Here is a 26,358-nt window from a genome sequence, read left to right on the forward strand (position 1 = left end):
TTATTTATTGAATTTTGAACTGCACTATTTATTGAACACTGTTTTGAATACATTTTAATAAAAGCACTTTTGCACGTTGTACCATCCCCTTGCTCAGTTATTGCCTACACTGACTAGCTCATCAGTGACATTACCGATGGTGTTGTGTTCAAGTGCTCCTGTATAGCAATGGGAGCGTGGAGCCAGAAACCACATCGTCACAAGCAGATTTCAATGGACATGTTGGTGAAGGGAACAGAAGAGACGAGGAGGTGATAGGTAGAAGGAGAGGAATGAAGGTCAGAGTATAGTGGATTTGCGAAAAGGATGGGCATGGCTGTGGTGAATACAAATTTTAAGAAGAGGGAGGAACATAGGGTGACGTACAAGAGTGGAGGAAGATGCACACAGGCAGATTACATCCTATGCAAAAGACTCAATTTGAAGGAGATTGAAGACTACAAAGTGGTGGTAAGGGAAGTGTAGTTAAGCAGCATAGGATGGTGGTCTGTAAGATGATGTTAGAGATCAAGAAGAGGAAGAGAGAGAGGGCAGAGCCAAGGATCAAATGGTGAAAGTTGAAAAAGGAAGACTGCAAGGTTGAGTTTAGTGAGGACGTGAGATAAGCACTGAGTGGCAGTGAAGAGTTACTAGACAGTTGGGCAACTACAGCAGATATAGTAAGGGTGACAGCAAGAAGGGTGCTTGGGGTGACAGGATGGAGGAAAAGGAAACCTGGTGGTGGAATGGGGAAGTACAGGAGAGTATACAGAGGAAGAGGATGGCAAAGAAGAAGTGGGATAGTCAGAGAGATGCAAAAAAGTAGACAAGAGTACGAGGAGATAAGGCACAGGGTGAAGAGAGAGGTAGCAAAGGCTAAATAAAAGGCATATTATGAGCTGTATGAGAGGTTGGGCACTACGGAGGGAGAACAAGACAAAATACATGTGTGTGAATGAGAGGGAAGTCAGTGGAATGGTGAGGATGCAGGGAGTAGCGTTGGCAAAGGTGGATGAGTTTAAACACTTGGATTCAACAGTACAGAGTAATGGCAATTGCAGAAAAGAAGTGAAAAAGAGAGTGTAGGCAGGGTAGAATGGGTGGAGAAGAGTGTCAGGAGTAATTTGTGACAGATGTTTATCTGCAACAGTGAAACGGAAGGGTACGGGATGGTAGTGAGCCCAGCTATGTTATATGGGATGGAGACGGTGGCACTGACCAAAAAGCAGGAGACAGAGCTGGAGGTGGCAGAGTTAAAGATGCTAAGATTTGATTTGAGTGTGACAAGGATGGATAGGATTAGAAATTAGTACATTAGAGGGTCAACTCAGGTTGAACGGTTGGGAGACAAATATTGTGTTGGTTTGGACATGTGTAGAGGAGAGATGCTGGGTATATTGGAAGCAGGATGTTAAGGATAGAGCTGCCAGGCAAGAGGAAAAGAGGAAGGCCTAAGAGAAGGTTTATGGATGTGGTGACAGAGGATATGCTTGGGGTTTGGGTGTACCAGAGCAAGATGCAGAAGATAAGAAGGTATAGAGAAAGATGATCCACTGTGGCAACCCCTGACGGGAGCAGCCGAAAGAAGAAGTTGTTTAATAAATATACTTATGAATAATTCCCCATTCTGAATCTTAATGAAATTATTTTAGCTATTTTCAGTTTCAAGTGCACCATAGAAGAGCAACCCCACCCCTTGTAATAGCAATGTAGAGATTGTAAGTTATGATATGTTCACATTATCTCGTGCAAGAGAGGCTGGAGTAGAAGACTGTGATAAGCAGTAGACAAATCAAATCCTCATTCATCTTACTTACCATCAGTGACCAGTCAAGAGTGGATGGAACATATATTATTCTGTACCAGTCCGAGTTTTTGGCTGCTATTCTGACAACATGCATAAAAAGATTAGATTTTTTTTTCAGAGAACACAAAATAAGACACTTGTCATATCAGACTAAGAATGACAAGAAACAATCCATCCATTATGCAACCCGTTATATCCTAACTACAGGGTCACAGGGATCTGTTGCAGCCAATCCCAGCCAACACAGGGCGCAAGGCAGGAAACAAACCCTAGGCAGGGCGCCAGCCCACCGCATCAAAATACATCATGTTTTGAAAAAGTTTAACCTAAATCTAGGAACCCTAAAAGACACAAAAAACTAAAACAAACCTACTTAACTCAGATCAGGTCATTTCTATATCTGTGTCACCTCCGACGCTGTTTTAACTTGCAAAACCTCAGACAATTAGGACAACAGTTATTAGTAGTAATATCACTTAGTTGGGAATTTTATTAGACTTTGTAAACTGGTGCTGAAAATCATTCAAATTTTATTGACTCCTGTCATAATATAAAGTTTGAACTGCTGGGCACAATTATGTATTATCCACTTGAAAGCTTTCAATTTGATTATTTTACATGTTTTATTTTTACATAATTCCTTTCTGTTTTGAGAAGATAAGAAATATGTCTTCTAACATAGATTCACCTCTAAGCATGTTTTAATGAATTAATTGTCTGGATTATCATTGATAAAGAAAATGAATTTACATACATTTTCAGGGACAAAGAGGTTTACTTTATTATTCAGAACACAACATAAAGTTAAAAGTTCATGTGGGATAGTAAATAGTGTATTTGATTCTTCTGTTTTAGATAATAGTAGAGAATTGCACATGTAAAATTCTAATAATTATTTCAAGTCTCATTTAAGATTTTTGAAGTAGAACTGAATTTACTAAATATAAAGTAATAAAGTGTCACAGGCATTAAAATGATATCCATTCATAGCAAAACAGTTACTTAGTTACATTACATTGCCAGCAGGGGACAGCAATGACTTTATTCTCTCCAATAGAATCTTTCTTGTAATGAATTATGACATTGGTACTAATTAAAATATTATCTGTCTGTGGAAAAGCATATAAAGGAAGTATATAGTAGAGTGTGTATATGAATGCATATACTGTATTGTTTTAGTATATATTACTGTATAGTATATACAATATTAAGAATCTTCAGGTAAATATATTAAACTAATCCATCACAATATTTGTGACATTTATGTGTGTTGCATCTGTTATAGCAAATGAAAATTTTGAACTGGACAGACAGATAGATAAAGTCAATTCAGAAAGTATTCAGACCCCCAAACTTTACTGTGTATTAAATTTAATTTTAAATAGGTGCATCCTGTTTGCTTTACTTATCTTTGAGATATGTCTAGTACATGATTGGAGTCCATCTGTGAGAAACTTAATATATTGGACATCGTTTAGAAAGGCATACAACTCTGTTTATAAGGAACAGCAATTCAAACTGACAAACTGGTTATCCTGACAAAAACCAATGTATGAAATCAAAGGAACTCTCTGTAGCCCTCTGTGATAAAATTGTGGTTAGATATAGATTAGGGCAAAGGTATAAAACCATTTCTAAAGCTTTAAGTGTACCCAGGACCACAGTGGACCCAATAATTGTGAAATGGCAGAAATTAAGAACCATCAGGACTCTTCCTAGAGTTGGCAATAGTTTGTCAAATAGCATTATTTAAAGATTCCTTGGTCTGATGAGGCAGAAATTGAACTCTATGGGCAAAACCCCAAGCACTAGGTGGTGGCAATGGTTTACCTTTCAAAATGACAATGTTTTGAAGCATACAGCTAAGACAACACTGAACTATCTATAGGACCATACTCTGACTGTTCTTGAGTGACCCAGGCAAAGCACAGTCTTAAGCAGAACATTTGTGAAGATACCTGAAGATGGCAGTTTACAGACACTTCCTATCCAATCTAATGATGCTTGAGAGGGATGGGATACACTGCTCAAATCCAGGTAAGCAAAGCTTGTAAAGACATACCCAAGAAGGTTTAAAGCTGTAATTGCTGCTAAAGGGGCTTCTACGAAATAATTAATTAAGGGTCTGAATACGTATATGAATGGATTTTTCTGAATTTTTGAATGCATTTTCAAACCTTTCTGAAAATATATTTTAACTTCATCACTAAAGGTTATTGAGTGTAGATTGATGGGCAAATGTATCAATTTAAAATGGAATCAACAAAACAATAAGGTGTACAGAAGGTGAAGTGTCTGAATACTTTCTGAATTCACTATAGATTGATAGATGTGGCGTGGGGCAACATAGCATCCACATATTAACAAATGTAGAATTTCTGGCAGCGCTTGCACTTATAGTCATGTCAGGACTAGAGAAGGAATGCCAGCAGGGTGTGATTATCTTCATTGTTATAATGAACAAATATAGGAAAATGGGAATAAATTATCAGAAGTCCCAAAAACAGCTAGAGGGCAGTAGGGGGTTTCTTTGAGTTATATGTGAATACCTGCTGCCCATTAGTGAGTACGGGCTGCCTGGTGTTTGTCTTCCCCTCTAAATAATACTTGCACCCAAGATTGCGGTAGCACTAATGGCTTATTACAGAAAGCTCAGAGACTGTAACCGCAAAGGATTCACAATTGCATTATTGATCTCTGAATTATTGCCCTAAAAGTAGCCCTTCAATGAAATTGTAAATCTGATTCCTTTGTATTTTCTTAGGTTTGGGCATGTGTCAGAGGGGGACATTTTTTGTACACTGAGTCATTCCATTTCTCTCTTAGGAAAAGAAACATGTCAATATTACATTTAAAACCCAGCAGATGAACAGGCAATAGGCACCCATTGTTGGCACTGGGGATGAGAAGTTAAAAGGCTTTTTGCAGATTGTAGGTATTTGCTGTATTGCAAAGGGGTCACCACTTTGAAGGTTTTGGCTGGTTCAGATTACAAACAATACAGAGTTGTGATAACAGAACTGCTCCTTCCTTGGAGGATTTCTGTATTTACCTGACTTGGCAATTAACATGTTTGACAATATTGGTTTCTAAACAGCAGATCTGTACTCATTAATGGTTGGTAACAATACATTTTGTTGACTTGTGTTTTCACTATTTGTTAAACCCAGGAAATTTAGATGTGCCATTGTTTAATCTGGTTGTCCAGAACTGATAATTGCAGGGCCTGAAGGAGATTAAATCTCTGGCCAGGAGAAGGCAAAAGTTGGGGGGACAGTCCACTGAGAACACAGCCAAGACACTCGGACAGAGCACAGGGGCTCGCAGGCTGACAAGGGTACGTGGCTGGCACGACATGAGGACGGCAATACTTCCAGGGAGGAAGAGACAGCTCTACAAGGAGACGCCGGTTGTGGGTCCAGCGAGAGAGGGAAGCCGCATGATAGGACCGAGCAAAGCTGGCAGACAAGAAACAAGGCGTGCCTAATTCACAGCAATACAAGGAGCCCAGGGTGGAAAAAAAAGGAACAACGAAGAGATGCCGACAGGGATTCCACGATTTTGACAAAACTTCTCTTGGGAAACGAGTGTCCGGTGAACAGAGTGCATCCGTGGACAGTTGAACAATTAAGTGTTGGGGTAACACTGAGAACAAACTGGACTTTGCACCACTACAGGTTGTATCATCCAATTCTGTTTTTAATGGACTTTTAGAGTGTGGACTGTGTGCTTTCCTTTCTAAAAAAGAAATTTTCTTCATGATACTGTTAGATTTGGTTTATGTTCATTTATCTTTTTAATGTACTTATTATTGTCTGGTGTAATAGAAGTTACTGTTGCTTTTCCTGAAATTAATGTTGTGTCTTTCATTGTGTGTTTACTCACCGCCCAATTTAAAGAAACCTGTGTGCTATTATTGGTAAATTTCAGGAGTTCCCAGTCTCTTGATAAAACTGGGTGGCGTCGTCGGATATTTAAATGGTGTCTAAGTTAGATTACCTGTAAGTGTGACCAGACACCTGTTACACATGGCTTAAAACCATTCCCTGTGATTCCATATATATATTCGTATACAACCATATATTGTGTACATATAGAAAGCAGTTCAGACTATAAACACATTGCATTTGAAAATACTACATATTTGAATAAATGTACTTTTAAGATTTTTGTAATATGCCTTGAATTTCATTTGTCAGACTTAATACAAACAGCTCAGGCTGCTTGATACAATTAAATGCAGCTCATTCAATTAACTGCTGCTATTAATGTTCCTTACTCAATGTAATTTAAATTTTGTTTCAGTATCAGAGTTAATTTCCTCATTTATATGCATTTCCAATTAGTAGTACATTCATTTTTTTCTTCAGAATGCGAATGAAAAGCATTTTATTTTATTTTTGTGCTCAGTGGCACAGTTGAACATTGTCTTAACCTGTTTTACGTATATCGATCAATTTCTTTTTTTATTTAGTGTTTTTTGTCATGTTCCCATTACAGTACGCTTTGCGGACATTAGCATACTATTAATGTTGCTGAAGATTTAATAGCACCTTTAGCCAAAGCCTCTAACAAAATCATGATGCATTACTTTTATTTATACGTTTTTAGTAGTTCATGAGGAATGAGCAAAATAATATGAAGGAGAAAACGTGAATTTAAAGTGGGGAACCGATCCTTGAACTGTGTGATTCAAAGACCAGTGCTCTAGTCTGTACACCACACAGAAATTATTAGGTAAAAATATATGAAGAAATATAACCATCCATTCATCAATTTTCTAAACTGACTTAATTTTCATTACAATGTGCTAAGAAGGTGGAGTATACTGTATTTCAGCAGCATTGATTGCAACGTGTTGGGTGCATGTATAAAACTTGCTTATGCTCAGAAATATGCCTGAGCCGTGTCTTATATAAAAGTCATTATTTATAAAACATGAACCTGGCGTAGACATTGGCTTAAAATTACAGTAAGTTTTAACCATCCATAAATCCATCACAGACTTTATTTATTGTTCGCATTTTAGCGATTCCATGTGACACGACAAAAAGGTGAACAGAAAATCTCATTTCATTGCACATTTCAATGAGATGTCAGTTTCATTCAAATTTTCTTGAACTAATTTTATCACAGGTAATTGACTTGTTCTCACAATATTGCTTTCTTCATTGGTACAACCGGTTTTGTTTTTAGGTGATGCATGTTTGTAAAAATTTAAAGCCTTTCTGAGGACTGGGTCTGCAGGTAGAAGTGATTGAGCTTAATTATATGTCAAATTTTACTTGTAATTTTGGATATGAGGAGCCACAAGTCCATGTGCAACAAGTAATCTTTAGCATTGGGACAGTAGAAATGTGTCACTTAGATGAAATAACTTTTCAAGATGTCCAGGACATTTGAAAGGAAGTAAGGGGATTTTTTTCCAATGGCAAAGATATCATTTTTCATAAAATCCAAATTTAGGACACAGAAAATGGACGCTAATATTTTATGAAAAGAGCAGTATTGGATCGTATGCAATGCTCTTGGGTGGATCCATTAAATGATGTAACAACTACTTCCATTAGGTTAGACCATACTCAGGCCCTGAAACACTGGACAAATTTTGGGCCTTTCAGGTATTAAAATAGATTGCCTACCAATATAAAATAGATGGTCTGCCCCATGCCTCAATTCTAACCTTAACCTCAATAAACTGTAACCCTGATGTTAAGTCAGTGAAATTGATCAAAATTATAACCGTTTATGCCTAATTTAAAAAGAAAAATAGTATAGTATCCCTAATGTTAAAATATTTTTATAGAGATATAACCCTAATGTTAAAAGAATATAGGGTGTTCTCAATAATTCCAGTTACCCGTTTATTTTAATTAACAAAGTTGGATGATAGATATAATTTGTTTTACAGTACATTAATGTTTATTTAATTAGTTGACTAACGTATACCCCATTACGAGTTTATTGGCTTATGGGTTATATCAAAGTCTGTTAGAAATAATGTCTGTAAATGCTACTTAAACAGTAATTATAATCTATTTAATAGTATTAGGGGAATTTATGTCTATTGTACAACTTGATTGAAATTAGTTTTAATGTTCCTTGTCCAGTGAATCGTACATGTTGTTCCCCTCGTGGGACAATCCTCCAGCATGTGCTTAATGTTATGTGCCTTAGTGTGTATCTTTTTTCTAATCCAGTGTTGTACAACATACCTGGAAATGGCAGCATAAGCTCTTAATGAAGATATTGCCAATTTCCAAGTATCACAATGATTTTGTGACACATGATGACAAAATAGAGCTGTTCTCTTGGAGTTTTTTTGCTGAACAGGAGCTTACATTGTAGAGACCATCACACAGAAATCATACAATCTCTGTTCTAATACAGGTTTTAACAAATGTATGGTATCTGGAGATGGATGTTTTCAGCTAAAATGGCCTGACCAGAAATCTCAGTTATCCCTGAGCCTGTCATGCCATCTGTATGAGATGGTATTCTTAAAATGCTGCCAAGATATCCTTACTGTCTGGGAGAGCAAGCTGAGATCAAAAGGCAATTTGCAGTGATTGCTGATTTTCCTAATACAATTGGCGTAATTTACTGCAGACATGTTGCAATAAGAGCACTGTCATAGAATGAGGCATTTTCATTCTATTAATATACAACTAATATGTGATGCTCAAATGTGTTTGAATAACATTGTTGCTCAACCCATGATAGCTTCATTTTATCAATTAGTAGTGTGAGAAGCAAACTTCGAGGTCATACTTTGTGTGATGATTGGCTTCTTTGGAAGAAAGCCTAATGTGATTGCAGTTAAGTTTAGTACATTGCGGACATCAAGCATAATCGTTCTTACAGGTAATATTAATTAATCCATACTATACAGTAGAGGATATAATGAAAGACACTCCTGCACATGATCAGCGATGGCTTGTGCAGCACTGCACAGCATACTGCTTAAACAAGGACAACCTCTAAACATCAACACAATGGCAGTTCAAAGATGTTTGGATGTTGTACTTCCAATGTAAAGAGACTTGTACAGTATGTATTACAACAATGACATTTCTTGACAAGATGATCTGATGTTTTTATAAGTTCAGTAAGAATGCTCTTAATATCATGCAGTTCTGCACATAAAGCCTGGTCAATTAACACCGTGTTCTGGCAGCAGTCTGGGCACTACATGATAGAACACTGCTATTCCTCTCTCTATGCTGCTGCTCCCACTCTTATCTTTTTTCTTTTATTTGTGGCTCCTGCAGAGGGACCAGCAAAAAGAATATTTTTCTGATTCTCCACTTCAGTTAATAAAACCTCAAGTTCACATTCCTTTAAGTATCCATCCATCCATCCATTATCCAGTCCGGTATATCCTAATACAGGGTCACAGGGGTCTGCTGGAGCCAATCCCAGCCAACACAGGGCGCAAGGCAGGAACAAACCCCAGTCAGGGCACCAGCCCACTGCAGGGGCCTGTAAACATCATTTTCTGCAATTGTTTGTAGTATACAGGTCACTCAGAAGCATGGACAAATTTATGTGATTATATTGTGAAAAAAGGTGTTTTTTATGCCATAAATGGTTACTGACTGGTCGTGATGGGGAATGACGTAAGCATGTGCAAGCACACAAAGTTTTCTGTTGATTTGGGATTTATAAAGGAACTTGGCCTGCCATTTGCCATTTGTATGGTTTTATAAATCCATTTTTGTGCATTCATCCTTTTTGCCTTTCAAATGTAAGTAAAATGTTTAGTGTGGAATCTAAGCACAGATTTATACATGAGGCCCCAGGCTTGGCAATGACAAAGTCAGATTGCCTTCTGGAAAAATCCCAAGACTAGAATGGCAAAAACACTACAGTGCTATCCTATATAGTTGGTCATGTGACACAAACCAGGTTAACATAAAGTACAACGTGTCTGCTCCCATGACGAAACAGCATGAAATGGTGATGCAAACTACAAAAAAAGTAGCAGCAGAATGAGATCAGCATCACAATAAATACTAGTAAACAATGCAAAACTCATAATGACAAAAAAATAACACGTGGGCATTTTACAAAAACAAAATATAATAAGGTACATAACACAGAGCAAGATTTGTGTCCAAAGAGGCTGTCGTTCAGCACAGCCCATATTGGCACAAAAAGGACACCTTAAAAGATCACTTAAATTGGGAAAATTTACATACAGCAATTAACCTAACATAGATGGTTTAGGGAACACTGGGAGGTCTTCCTCTAACTTAGGTTGCAAATAACCAGAACATATCCCAATAGTAATTAGGAAAATAATTTTGCTATGATGAATTATTAGAAACTAAAAAATGCAGGGGAAAAAGATTGAAATTAATGGAACAAACCCACACAACAGCAGAGAATAGTGTGGATTAGTACAGATTGCAGATCCCCGAAGAATATGATAATTCTATACCCATACAGTCTATAAGGAATATAAGTGAAATGTAGCTAGAAAGAAGCCATAATAAAATAATGGATTTTTAGCAGCTTTTTTAAAATGTTGCACAGCATTAGCCTGGTGAATTTCTATAGGTAAATTATTCCAGATTTTGGGTGTATAACAGCAAATGCAAAACATCGAAATGACAATGAAGAAAAGGAAAACAAAAACTCCAGTCAGCTGCATCGTTTCACAGTCGTTTCACATAACACAGAAAGTCAAAAACAAACTGAGACACAGTCAGCGTCCTGGACACCACAGCCAGCTGACTTCTCACCACCTCCTAGGCATTCCACAGTAGAGCCTGTGCTGAACCATCTAATAGAATCTTGTCATCTCATGAGAGCTGCTTGACAGTGCAGCAGTGACACCAAGTGCCAGAAGAAAATACAGAGAAGAGAAACAGAACAGAGGAGGGTAAGTAACAGTTTATTATTATTGAACTAATACTAATCAGGTCTAGTCAGGGTAGGCTAGAAAAAAGTAACGACTATTCAGACAGGCAAATTGCTCCATAGCTTCAGGGCCCTGTAACTAAAAGCCGTTCTGACAGTGTTATTGTAATAACCATTGAAATCTTAAGTTGGCGCATCTTGAGATCTTAATGCATGCTTCTGGTTTGTAAATTATGATAGGTTCATATAAGTAAGCATCAGGGTTTAAGTGTGAGTTCAGAAATCAAAATACTTTAAACCAAAGCTTTACTTGTGATGGGCAAATGTTTTCTTTGAACTTTTCAGTCTCTCAGGTAGATTTTATTGGCCTTTTGAAAAACAGCACTTAGTATGAGATGCAGTAGTTAGTTAAGTGTGGTTTAGGTTAAATTGACGGAATCTCAAACAATAGCTTTATTCCACTTCATCATTTATTACATTTTATGTGCTTTAGCTGTTAAATCAACTGAGATTTTTGAACCAGATAGATAGATAGAGAGATGGATGGATGGTATTTTATATGTCCTAAATGGGAAACTAAACTACAAGAAAAATTAATGGTTACAAATTTGTTATAATTTAATTATATTTCTTCTAAATGTTTAAACTTTTATTGAAATTGCTTTCATTGTAAAATAAACCTTATGTTTTTTATTTACTTGATTGTTGCTAAACAGCAAATTGAATTAATTTTAAAAAATGTCTAATTTCAAACATTTAAAGCATCATGCCTGGCTATTTCACCTTTATGAAGCAAAATAAACTAAAGTAAATTTGTACTGTCTGAGGATGAGCCTGTTATAGATACCGATAGTCAAAACACCTGCTTAGTCCCTTGGTCTAAAGGAACCTCTACTCATATGGAAAGGTGCTTTCCTTCCACACTCTTAGGAACTAGAGATTACTTTCTGGTGAAGGTATGAATAAGATTGGTGGTGCTACTTGTGTTTTTTTGTTAATGCCAGTTTGGATGACTGTCTAGTAGGTCGGCTTCTTGAATTGGGTAGGGAACACAAACGTAAAGCTTGTATCTGGGTTTGAAGCAACTAGGAGGCTAATCACAAAAAGATACTCTGTGGATCAGTAATAGGGTTTAAAGACTTGGGGCATAAAAAAATGACATAGTAACTTATACCCAAGGAGTTCTGCCAGCAAAACACTGCCATATTTCAAAGTTGTTTGTGTATGTTGCAGTAAACCCACAAGTTAATCAAAAGCAATATTGGTATTTTTACAAGACAGCCAAGGGTGTCTTCTTTCAAATAAATTATACGTTTTCATGTTGTCTGCTCTCTTTTGTTATTAAAATATGCAATTTGCACATTGCACAGTTTGTGAACCCTTTAGAATTTTCTATATTTTTGCATAAATATGACCTAAAACATCATCAGATTTTCACTCATGAAACCTGTTAAACAAATGAGACAAAAATATTATACTTGGTCATTTATTTATTGAGGAAAATGATCGAATATTACATATTTGTGAGTGGCAAAAGTATGTGAACCTCTAGGATTAGCAGTTAGTTTAAAGGTGAAATTCGAGTCAGGTGTTTTCAATCAATGAGATGACAATCAGGTGTGAGTGGGCACCCTGTCTTATTTAAAGAACAGGGATCTATCAAAGTCTGCTCTTCACAACACATGTTTGTGGAAGTGTATCATGGCACGAACAAAGGAGATTTCTGAGGACCTCAGAAAAAGAGTTGTTGATGCTCATCAGGCTGGAAAAGGTTACAAAACCATCTCTAAAGAGTTTGGACTCCACCAATCCACAGTCAGACAGCTTGTGTACAAATGGAGGAAATTCAAGACCATTGTTACCCTTCCCAGGAGTGGTCAACCAACAAAGATCACTCCAAGAGCAAGGCGTGTAATAGTCAGCGAGGTCACAAAGGACCCCAGGGTAACTTCTAAGCAACTGAAGGCCTTGCTCACATTGGCTAATGTTCATGTTCATGAGTCCACCATCAGGAGAACACTGAACAACAATGGTGTGCATGGGAGGGTTGCAAGGAGAAAGCCACTGCTCCCCAAAAAAAAACATTGCTGCTCGTCAGAAGTTTGCTAAAGATCACGTGGACAAACCAGAAGGTTGTTGTGGTTTTGTGGACGGATGAGACCAAAATAGAACTTTTTGGTTTAAATGAAAAGCGTTATGTTGGGAGAAAAGAAAACACTGCATTCCAGCATAAGAACCTTATCCCATCTGTGAAACATGGTGGTGGTAGTATCATGGTTTGGGCCTGTTTTGCTGCATCTGGTCCAGGATGGCTTGTCTTCTTTGATGGAACAATGAATTCTGAATTATATCAGAGAATTCTAAAGGAAAATGTCAGGACATCTGTCCATGAGCTAAATCTCAAGAGAAGGTGAGTCATGCAGCAAGACAACGACCCTAAGCAAACAAGTCGTTCTACCAAAGAATAGTTAAAGAAGAATAAAGTTAATGTTTTGAAATAACCAAGTCAAAGTCCTGACCTTAATCCAATTGAAATGTTGTGGAAAGACCTGAAGTGAGCAGTTAATGTAAGAAAACCCACCAACATCCTAGAGTTGAAGCTGCTCTGTACAGAGGAATGGGCTAAAATTCCTCCAAGCCGGTGTGCAGGAATGATCAAAAGTTACCGGAAATGTTTAGTTGCAGTTATTGCTGCAAAGGGGGGTCACACCAGATACTGAAAGCAAAGGTTCACATACTTTTGCCACTCACAGGTATGTAACATTTGATCATTTTCCTTAATAAATAAATGACCAAGTATAATATGTTTGTCTCATTTGTTTAACTGGTTTCTCTTTATCTACTTTTAGGACTTGAGTGAAAATCTGATGATGTTTTAGGTCATATTTATGCAAAAATATAGAAAATTCTAAAGGGTTCACAAACTTTCAAGCACAACTGTATATACCCAGGTTAGCAGTGCTTCACAGCTGAGTGAACCTACTTTTATAAAAGATCCTCCCTAGGCTGAGTCACTTCCAGTGAAAGGCGCATTACCACTGGATAGATGAAGTTCAGAGCATTCCAATGTTATATACAGTAGTTTCGTATGATTGGTCATTCATATTACATGTTACAGCTGTGCATAAAAAGCAAGAAATATATTGCACGTATGGCAGCTCACCTTTATGCACTGTTACACACAAGCTTCTGTCAGAGTGCATGTTGATCGTTTGGTTGATCCACAATAAGAATTTAAGTTTTTTCAAGGGAAATGTCTTCTTCTTCAAAAACGTAAACATATGTTTGGGTAAATCTTAGAAAAGTTACACAATGCTAATGATATGGAATATGAAAACCTTTAAGCACATTCTGACCACAATTTTGACTCTATCGAGATTGATGCTTTAGCTGAAAGACTTGATGGTATCCTTGAGTTGTAAGTATTGTTCATAGTATAACAGTCCAAGCATCATGGGTTAAATTACCATTCCCATATTTTTCAAAAATCCTTTATGACATGTTAAATTCATTATTTCTCAGACAGTCTCCATGCTTATCAATGCACTTATATAAATAGTGTATAAGCTAATCAATACATGTACTGTTTCTTTCATTTTGTTATCATTCCCAGATTAATAAGCTATTCTAGTTCCAATGGAACTTCGTCTATCATTACTCCTTTGTCTGTAAAAATAATTCTTCCCTGTTTTCATCCATGGTTAATGTTGATGATTGCTTTGAATGCTCTGGATCTGTCACATCTGGCCAATTTTTTGATAATTTCTATCCAATCATATACACTGGATTTATTCCCATTGATGGGGGTGAATTTAAGCTGTTTTAACACCCTTTGTCCATTTTCGCTCTCTGTTCTTCTTTGGTGCAAACTGATGGCTGGGTAACTATGTTCAAGATTCCATAGCAACTCACACACTGACAGCATAGTCTACAGCAGGATATAAATGATGTGTTTTCTTACTTAGCAAGTTACCTTACAAAAATGTCTATTAAACCAATTAGGATGACAAAGTTTTTAAGAGCCATTGTATTTATTATACTGGCCTACAGCATGGCTTCTTGTTACCATACTTTTTTCTTTGAGATTTGGTAACAATCTAACTGTCTGTGCTGTAAGAGAAATTGCTTCCAGATGTGGACACTGCCAAAGAGATAAATTAAGAAATGTCTATGACATTACCACTTTTTCAAAATATGCCACCATAAACAGAATAGGTTAATTGGTAACTATAACACTACAATTAGTAATCAATATACATTGTAAGTGCCCAAAATGACGGATGGACATCACAGCTGGGATGGAAAATAATTTCTTGCCCGACAGGAGGCCAAGATGTAAAGATAGGCAAGCTGGCCAGTTGGACAAGGAAATGACTTCATACTCAACCAGAATAATATAACTGTTGGACCAGCAGAACCAGTTCTATCCTTCATATGACAGGCAGGAGTGGTCCTCTTGTGGTGTCCTAGTTTGGACACTCGCAGGGGTGCTTGGGTGTTGGAGTTGGGAAATGCAACCCTGTTGGGTTTCATTGGGTGCTTGTGGAGGGCCTATCAAGAGAGGACCTCCCTGCTTTCCATTTGTTTCTATAAAGGCATGCTGTGGCACCAAAAGCATTCCCAGGTCCAGCTTGAAAACAAACCCACCACCTCAAATTGGGGAGTCACAGTCAGGAGGTACCTGGCAATACTAAGAGGACAGAAAGAGGAAAAAATGTGATTGTATTGTGTGTTATGACTGATCTTTCAGTGGTTACCACTATTATTTCTATAGCCTGTTAAATCAATAAGGAAAATGCAAAACATCTATATTGTAATGATCTATGGATCAACCTTTAAGTTTTTAAATGAAATAGACATACTACAGCTAGCCAGACTATCACTTGTTATTACATTTCCAATAAAATGCATTCTGACTATAGCCTAACTCTCCGTAGAAGATAAGAGTCTTTGAAAAGCATTGTATCAGCAGCTGCTTGCAGCAAAACCTGTTTATAAATTCCATTCTGGGGATTGATATGAGTTGTCCTGTTGACAAGAGAAAACATTTGAAGAAATTCTGATGGTGTTATCTTTCCCTAGGCTCTCTGTCCAGTCTGAAAGCTCAGAAAAGCAATGTGTTTTATTTTGGATTCCCTACAGTAATTAAAAAATAATAAATATAATATAAAACCTCAGGTGTCCAAAAGGTGCCAGAGGCCTACAGACAAGGTGATGTAACCCTAAGAGGTACTGCATATCACAAACCACTTCCAAATCAAAAATGATTGCCAAGAGAAAAAAGAGACAGAGAGCTGCTTTTGACAAAGACATTTATTATTTTTATTTTAAAAAATCACTATGGTTTTTACATTAATAAGACATTTAGAAATATTTCTATTTTTTTCTAAAGCTATGAATGCTTAACTCTCTTTTGTTGTTTTCCTATTATTTTTCCCTTTTCCTGTGTAGTTTGCTCCCTTCATTTAACCCACATAGTGACAATTAACAACAAGCAGAGCAGACACCCAGGATGATGAAAGCTGCAGCTACTTCAGAGTCAAACCCGCTAATTAATATATAAACAATTAAATAACCAGAACACCTGGAAAAGGAGAATGAAAATTAGGAGGAAACTACTGTTAACAAAAAAAAAAGATTAGTACATTTTAATAAAAAATCTTGAAAATAATGACTCATTTAATTAGGCTAGGAGTTCAATCAAAAACAGAAGTTGGTTGAAACAAAAACCTACAGCCACAGGGGGGACCCCAGGGCAGAGTCTGGGAACCACTGCTGCAATGTTTCAGGTAAGAGAAGGTCATAATGACCAAAACTACTAGTTAATAGTAGATGTTAGCTCTGTTAGGTGTGTAATGGGCCCCAACTCAGGACTAACAAAGAGATAGAGCTGTTTAAGAATAAAGCCAGTGTATGGACTGGACATGACATGACATCTTATTGCAGAACATGTCAAATATCTATGTTTATAGGTTTATCTATACTAATAAAAGGCAAAGCTCTCACTGACTCACTCACTCACTCACTCACTCACTGACTCACTCACTTATCACTAATTCTCCAACTTCTCGTGTGGGTGGAAGGCTGAAATTTGGCAGGCTCATTCCTTACAGCTTCATTACAAAAGTTGGGCAGGTTTCATTTCGAAATTCTACGCATAATGGTCATAACTGGAAGCTATTTTTCTCCATATACTGTAATGGAGTTGAGCTCGAAAGCCGTGGGGGGCGGAGTTTCATGTGACATCATCACGCCTCCCACGTAATCACGTGAACTGACTGTCAACGCAGTACGTAGAAAACAAGGAAGAGCTCCAAAAAGCACTGAAGAAAACATGCATTATATAATTGAGAAGGCAGCGAAACAATAAGCAAGTGAATGACATATACAACCATATTCATGAGTGCTGCTACTTCGGAAACAAAGCACGGTGTAGACCTAAAGTTTAAATTAAGTTCATAGAAAGGCTGCCGCTGGCGTTTGTCATGCCCACAGTTATGCGGGATACAAGTTTAATGAGAGGACGCAGGATATAAACGAGAGTTTTGATCACTTTGTAACTTAAAATTTTGTTAGTCAAAACGTGAATATATAAAGTCAGCGCTGGAATATATAAAGTCAAAACTTGAATATATAAAGTCAGCGTCGAAATATACAAAGTCAGTGCTGGAATATCCATCCATTTCCCAACCCGTTGAATCCGACCACAGGGTCACGGGGGTCTGCTGGAGCCAATCCCAGCCAACACTGGGCGCAAGGCAGGAACCAATCCTGGGCAGGGCACATGCATCATTTTCAAAACATTAACCGAACAGTGTTTTTAATTAATTTTTCTGAATACGTTTTTGTTAACTTAGTTCAGTTCAGAGTCGTTTCAATCAATAAATTTTGAGTTTGACTTTATATATTCAGGAATGAGTTTATATATTCCGATGTTGACTTTATATAATCAGGAATGACTTTATATATTCCAGCGATGACTTTATATATTCAAGTTTTGACTTTATATATTCTGACGCTGACTTTATATATTCAAGTTTTGACTTTATATATTCAAGTTTTGACTTTATATATTCTGACGCTGACTTTATATATTCAAGTTTTGACTTTATATATTCAGAAAAAAGTTTTGACTTTATATATTCCGACAGTGACTTTATATAGGGTGGCGCAGTGGTGGCGCTGCTGCCTCGCAGTTAGGAGACCCGGGTTCACTTCCCGGGTCCTCCCTGCGTGGAGTTTGCATGTTCTCCCCGTGTCTGCGTGGGTTTCCTCCGGGTGCTCCGGTTTCCTCCCACAGTCCAAAGACATGCAGGTTAGGTGGATTGGCGGTTCTAGATTGGCCCTAGTGTGTGCTTGGTGTGGGGGTGTGTTTGTGTGTGTCCTGCGATGGGTTGGCACCCTGCCTGGGATTGGTTCCTGCCGTGTTCGCTGGGACTGGCTCCAGCGACCCCCGTGACCCTGTGTTCGGATTCAGCAGGTTGGAAAATGGATGGATGGAGTTTTGACTTTATATATTCGGGAATGACTTTATATATTCAAGTTTTGACTTTATATATTCTGACGCCGACTTTATATATTCAGAAAATCAATGTATTTGCCTGTTTGGCACCCCATAGTATATGTGACTATATATATATATATATATATGTACACATGTATGTATATACAGTGATCCCTTGCTGTATCGCGCTTTGACTTTCGCGGTTTTGCTCTTTCGTGGATTTTATATGTAAGCATATGTAAATGTATATTATGGATTTTTCGCTGATTCATGGATTTCTGCGGACAATGGGTCTTTTAATTTATGGTACATGCTTCCTCAGTTTGTTTGCCCAGTTGATTTCATACAAGGGACGCTATTGGCGGATGGCTTAGAAGCTACCCAATCAGAGCACGTATTACATATTAACTAAAACTCCTCAATGCTATAAGATATGCCTCCTGCGCGGTGCTCGATTGTTTGCTTGTCTCTGCCTCTATCTCACCCTCTTTGACATTCTCTGCGCCTGACGGAGGGGGTGTGAGCAGAGGTGCTGCTTGCACAGAAGCTGTTTGCCTAGTGGATACGGACGCTCCTCTAAGAAATGCCACTTTATCGAGGTGCGTCCAAAAGCACACTTATTGATTTTTTGATTGTTTGCTTTAATCTCGCGCTCTCTCTCTCTCTCTCTGACGTTCTCTGCGCTTGACGGAGGAGATGTGAGTAGAGGGGCATTTTGCACAGAGGCTGTTTGCTTAGAAGATACGGACGCTCCTGTAAAAAATGCTGAAAGACTACCTTCGCATTGATCCCTTCATTGCCGCTGCTTTATCGCGGTGCTTGCATACTTAAAAGCGCAACAGCCCTATTGATTTTTCATTGTTTACTTTACTCTCTCTCTGACATTCTCCGCTCCTTACGCGCACTTTGAAGAGGAAGATATGTTTGCATTCTTTTAGTTGTGAGAAAGAACTGCCATCTCTGTCTTGTCATGGAGCACAGTTTAAACTTTTGACTAAAGGGTGTTATTTCATGTCTAGAGGGCTCTAATAGTGTTAAAAACGTATTTAGAAGGTCGTAAACAGGTTTTCAATGCTCTAACTGCGAAAATATTAGATTTATAAATAAAGAATCCTACTTCGTGGAAATTCATTTATCTGTCTGGAGCGGATTAACCGCGATAAACAAGGGTTTACTGTATAACTGTGGAGAATATTTATAAACAGTGTGGGAGAGTTTCTAAGGGCTTAAAATATATAAAAATAATCATACAAACATATGGTTTCTACTTCGCGGATTTTCACCTATCGCGGGGGGGTCTGGAACGCAACCCCCCGATCGAGGAGGGATTACTGTATATATATATATATATATAGTCACGCATGCGCGAGTAGGAGGCGCGGGCGGACCAAATCGCTTCAAGGACGTTTGTCGGTAGGGAATGGCAGGGTACTAACCTTTCTGCTCTCTCTTTCAGGAAAAAAGACGCTCCGCCATCATAACCTGACCGCACCACGTCCACTTCCGCCCTTCCTCCGCCATCTTCCCTGACGTCCCGAATCCCGTCATCCCTCACGCCTCCTTCCCAGCATTCCTCCACTTCCGGCTCCTCCTATATAAAAATGGCCGCCGGCGCATGTGAAGGCGTTGCGCGCATAAGCAATATTTTTGTTTGTACCCTTGACCTTGTAAAAAAGAAACTTATTTTGTTTACAGTATACGGGGCCAGAAACACCAACTCTTTACGCTGTGTTGTCTCATTTCTTTTACAATATATATATACACTCACCTGAAGGATTATTAGGAACACCTGTTCAATTTCTCATTAATGCAATTATCTAATCAACCAATCACATGGCAGTTGCTTCAATGCATTTAGGAGTGTGGTCCTCGTCAAGACAATCTCCTGAACTCCAAACTGAATGTCAGAATGGGAAAGAAAGGTGATTTAAGCAATTTTGAGCGTGGCATAGTTGTTGGTGCCAGACGGGCGGTCTGAGTATTTCACAATCTGCTCAGTTACTGGGATTTTCACGCACAACCATTTCTAGGGTTTACAAAGAATGGTGTGAAAAGGGAAAAACATCCAGTATGCGGCAGTCCTGTGGGCGAAAATGCCTTGTTGATGCTAGAGGTCAGAGGAGAATGGGCCGACTGATTCAAGCTGATAGAAGAGCAACTTTGACTGAAATAACCACCCGTTACAACCGAGGTATGCAGCAAAGCATTTGTGAAGCCACAACACGCACAACCTTGAGGCGGAAGACCACACCGGATACCACTCATCTCCACTACAAATAGGAAAAAGAGGCTACAATTTGCACGAGCTCACCAAAATTGGACAGTTGAAGACTGGAAAAATGTTGCCTGGTCTGATGAGTCTCGATTTCTGTTGAGACATTCAAATGGTAGAGTCAGAATTTGGCGTAAACAGAATGAGAACATGGATCCATCATGCCTTGTTACCACTGTGCAGGCTGGTGGTGGTGGTGTAATGGTGTGGGGGATGTTTTCTTGGCACACTTTAGGCCCCTTAGTGCCAATTGGGCATCGTTTAAATGCCACGGGCTACCTGGGCATTGTTTCTGACCATGTCCATCCCTTCATGACCACCATGTACCCATCCTCTGATGGCTACTTCCAGCAGGATAATGCAACATGTCACAAAGCTCGAATCATTTCAAATTGGTTTCTTGATCATGACAATGAGTTCACTGTACTAAAATGGCCCCACAGTCACCAGATCTCAACCCAATAGAGCATCTTTGGGATGTGGTGGAACGGGAGCTTCGTGCCCTGGATGTGCATCCCACAAATCTCCATCAACTGCAAGATGCTATCCTATGAATATGGGCCAACATTTCTAAAGAATGCTTTCAGCACCTTGTTGAATCAATGCCACGTAGAATTAAGGCAGTTCTGAAGGCGAAAGGGGGTCAAACACCGTATTAGTATGGTGCTCCTAATAATCCTTTAGGTGAGTGTATATATATATGCCAGCAACACTCATGACAATGACAAAACAATTACATTGTCAATCATGTTACATTATTATTAAAATGTTTCCTTTTCTTTTTAAATCTCCGCTAAAGCGTGGGTATTTTGCTATATATATATATATATATATATATACTGTATATATATAGATTAGAACAATCTAGACGAGAACAGGCCATTCAGCCCAACAAAGCTCGCCAGTCCTATCCACTTGTTTCCTCCAAGAAAACATCAAGTGATGTCAACAACACTCATATCAATGACAAAACAATTACATTAACAATCATGTTACGTTATTTTTTACATTTTTTCTTTTCTTTTTAATAATTTCTTTAACACACTACTTCTCCGCTGCGAAGCGCGGGCATTCTGCTAGTATTTATATAAGCTAACCTTATATGAAAATAATATACTAAATAACAGTTAGTAGAATTTATGAAAGATACTAGCAAGCAAAGCTTTTAGATTTTTTTGAACAGGTAAATGGAGTAGTTGACAAAAACAATGCACATGGCATAATTTAGATTTAGACATAAAACTGTGCCTTCACCCATTTACACTTTAAAATAAATGATTGAACTCTAGCTTGTACCAGGATCTGTCTGTACTTCATCCATCTATACTTCATAACAAAGATGTAGATCAGAGTTCAATTGACACCTCTCCAGAGCTGGCTTCTTGAGCCAGAAGGCATGAAATGTAATCAAGCAAGACAAAAGAGCTATAAATCAATGAATACAAACTCTGATGGACAGAAGAACTCGCCTATGAGGACACACTGATTTTGTTACTAGAAGTTTTTTTTTTAATACAATCAGGAAAAGTTATATATTCTCTTAAAACTAACTGCACAGTAATCAAGAAGTGGAGGTAAAGGTGGTCCATTCCTACAAGTATTTGGGGGTACAGATTAATTACAGGTTGGACTGCTTTTGGAACATTTAGGAACTATATAAGAAAAGACAGAGCAGGCTTTTCCCTTGGGAGACTGCACTTCTTTAATCTGGGAAGTAACATCATTCACATCTTCTATAACTCTGACATAGCTGCTGTGATGTTCTGGGCTGGTAACATCACTTCAATAGATGCTCACCAAATCAACAGACTAAAAGGGCAAGCTCAGTTATACAACACACTCTAGAACCCCTGGATGTAGTAGGAAAGGAGAGAAGTAAAACAAAATGGAGTGTCATTATAAACAATGCTGCACATCCTTTCTCTGACACACTGACACTAAGTACTTTCAGCCAAAAAATAATTCAGCAAAAGTGTGTCAAGAAATGCTGTTGGGGCTTCTTTATACCAACAACAATATGTCTGCATAACGCCTCACTGTGACTGTGACATCTAAGTAAGAACTTTTCTTTTGTTTGAAATATATATATCTATTGATGTTTGTCAGGCATCTGCAACCTACGGCACACGTGACAAGCATGATGAGAGAAGTGAAATACAATAATTATGATCTCATAAAACAATTCGAAAATGTTCTAAATTACCTCTTCGAGGCGAGTGTCGATTTATAATGACATATAGGAGTGTCTCCATGCGGCTGCCGGCCACTAGACAAATGTGTCCAGCACTAAGATTTGTGACTTGCATCAACTTCTGAGTCTGATAAGTTGGAGTCCGATTCAGCAATAATATGCATAACATTTTCTAAGGAGTATTTTATTTTATGCATTCTCTACGCTCTCTTGCCTTTGTGCATTTATGCCAGCTGTTGAAAAAATATTCAGCCCTTAAAGAGTCTTTTAAAGCTATTCCTGTTTTTACATTCCTTAAAAACTAAAGTTGTTAGGCATTGGTGGTACAAATGTGCAATTTGATGCAAACCAACTGAGTGAGAAATAATGACTGACCTTGATGGAATTCTATTTCCGTCCTATCCTTCCTGTCTCTCCCAACCACCCCCACCACCACCTCTAGAGTTCTCTCGGGTGTTACATACTCATACCAGTACAGTTTTTGGACCGTAACACAAAAGTCACTGTTGTTATTAAGTAATATGGTGTCCTTAAAATGACTCAAAAAAGGAAAAAAATTTGATATCTGCACCTTTCAAGACTTTTGGACAAATGAAAAGGATTGTGCTGTTTGTGTGTTATATGGTGTACAAAGACGCTATCAAACCAAACATCAGTCCATGTTTAAAAACTCTGAGGAGAAAAGTGAAGCCATAAAAAGGGCTCTTTCTGGCTACAAAAAACAAACTATGTGTAGTCAAGTAATTGGAGTCAAAAATAAAGCCACTGAATGTAGTAACAAAATTGCCCAGTGTGTGGATTTAAAAGCCAAACCTTTCACAGATGGAGAATTTATCAAGGAAACTTTTTTGAGCAGTTTTAAAATATTGTTTAGTGACTTACCAAATAAAGAAATAATACTGTGTCGAATGCGAGAAATACTGTCAATCAAGAGATGCATAACTGATATAGCTGAAAATGTAACGGTAAAACAGAAAACTGGGTTACAATAAGCTCTTGTATTTGGTGTCGCTCTTGACAAAAGTGTCGATGTGAATGATGTGGCGGGGCCTAGTGATAGTTGCATGATATTGTGACAATTACTGTATTTACTCTGCTACTTGATACTTCTTGGTGGTACAGCAAAGGGAGAGGACATTATAACTGCATTTGTAAGCTATTTTGAAAATCAGAATTTTAATATAAATAAAATATTTTGATGTTTTTTTCTCCATTTGTGGAAAGTTTGTAGTAAAATACCTGAAACAGAACATAAGTATATTTCACAAATCTCTTATTACATCCACTTTGCAATAAGACTTGATGATCAGGACAGTACAGTAGGACCCTGACATTGTCTGCTCTATTTATACTGAGGAACTAAGACAATGTACAAAAGGTAAGAAGAAGGCAGCTGATTTTAGTATTCCAATTAAATTCAGGGAACCCAAAAGTCATAGTGATTAAGACTATTTAATGTCAAAGTGAAAACAGATCTCTGCAAAGGAGACTCAGTCTAAATTAATTATTAATATGAAAAGACAAAATAATTGCTCCCATTAATATTTACTCCTGTGTATTTAGCATCAATTGCAGCATTGAGTCTGTGTGCACAGGTCTATCACTATCAGGTTTCAACATCTGGTCAATACCATTTTTCCCCATTCATCTTTGCAAATCTGCTCAGACCCTCTCAGGCTACAAGAGAATCCTGAGTGAGCAGACTTTATCAAGCCCAACTACAAATTTGCAATTGGATTAACATCTAGACTCTGACTTGGTCACTCCAGGACATTAACTTTGTTGCTTTTAAGCCATTCCTGTGTAGTTTTGGCTTTATGCTTGTGGTTGCTGTGTTACTGAAAATCTTCTCCTTTGGTGCAGGATTCCTACAGACTGCATTAGGTTTTCCTCCAGGATGTGGAAGAAACATAAGCCACAATATTTTAATTTAACAAAAGGAGGTCTTTCTCTGTATTTTGCTGCATTCATTTTCCCCTCCAACCTCATAAACCATCCAGAACCTGCTGTAGAGAAACATCTCTTCTGCATTATGCTGCCACCACTGTGTATTTTTGATACACACACGCCGTTAAGTCTGATGGCCAAACCGCAAAATTTTAGTCTCTTCAAACCATAGCATCTTCTTACAAATGACCTTAGAGTCTCCCACGTACATTCTGGCAAACTCTTGTTGAGATGTCATGTATGCTCTTTTTAACAGTTGATTTCTCTTTGGGAAAGCACTCATCACAGTGGTTGTCTCTCCAGTGTTACCCACTGTGGCTTGTAACTCATCCAACAGTTCTCACAGGTCTCTTGGCGACCTGCTATAGGCATCATTTCTTAATGATTAATATAGCTGGACTCAAAGGGATATTCAGCGACTCAGATACTGTCTTCTATCCATGCCCTGAATTGTGCTTTTTAAAGACCTTTTCACAGAGTTGCTTTGAGTGTTCTTTTGCCTTCATTTTATATTCTACTGACTCACCACATAATGTTCCTTCCAGATAAGGTGGAACAATCAAAGGAAACTCCTTCACTAGAGACAGTTGATCTCCATTGAACAAATAATGTGACTTCTAAAACCAACTGGCTGCACTAGTGATGGTTTAGGCATATCATATTAAAGTTGGTGAATACTTATTCAATCAGTTATTTTGTGTTTTATATTTGTAGTTAATTCAGATCACTTTGCAGAGATCTGTTTTTACTTTGACACTGAAGATTCTTTTTTCTGTTGGTCAGTGTCAAAAAAGCTAAACTAAATCCACTGTGATTAAAGGTTGTGTAGCAATAAAATGTAAAAAAAGTCCAGAGGTTGGATATTTTTTGAAGGCTGTGTACAAGTAGACCTGCTGAGTTTCTTTCTGTCTGACCAACCTGTGCACTTTAGAAGCTTAGCATATAAACAAGTGGCTGCCTGGGAGCAATTCTAGTAATGCATGGCCTCACTACACTTAACCTGAAAAATTTTAAATCAAGTACTGCCCCTTTGTTTACAGAAAAACAATTAGGCTTAATTGTTTCTACCCTTTCACAAAAATTCTAAACATACAATTAATTAAAATGTAAACACATATTTTTCATATTATTGGCTTAGGACAGCATAATATGTGGAAAAAGGAAAAAGTAGTAGATAATGATATAAACTTCAAATCAATACCTTTAGAAAATAACCCCTATGAGTCAATATTTTGGTGTAATGGACATCACAGAGCAGATATCCACTGACAGTCGGGAGCTGAATGCTGCACTTTTTTTTGCTTTAAAAAGACAATGGCTGCCAGATTTGAAATGTTGTTCTGCATAGGCATACAGCTAATCAATCAGTGATTGACATTAGTAATTAGGAGGAATGTCAGTGAATATAAATGTTTTCAGCATTAATACTTTAACAGTCAGTAAACGCTTCACTACCATTATCTGTAGGCATACTTTGGAGTTAACAATAGACTTAGACTTTTTAGAATTAGAATTAGGAGCCTTTATTGGGTAAACTGATTATCAGGTAAATTAATATTATTAAAAAAAACTTTTAAATATACAGTGTTGTATATGAAGTAATATGTTTTCCTTGAGAGAAAATCTTGTTAGTTGGATTTAGGAAATAAAATACCTATAGTTTTTTTTTTTTATTTTAATTTCATTAGACAAAAATCAGTCCAGAGATGTATTTACTAACCAGAGAACTGACCGATTTTGACAACTGCTCTAAATGAATAATCCCTCCATCTACTTCCAGAATGACCCTTAAT

Source organism: Polypterus senegalus, chromosome 6 (genome assembly GCF_016835505.1).
Source record: "Polypterus senegalus isolate Bchr_013 chromosome 6, ASM1683550v1, whole genome shotgun sequence".
Taxonomy (NCBI): domain Eukaryota; kingdom Metazoa; phylum Chordata; class Cladistia; order Polypteriformes; family Polypteridae; genus Polypterus; species Polypterus senegalus.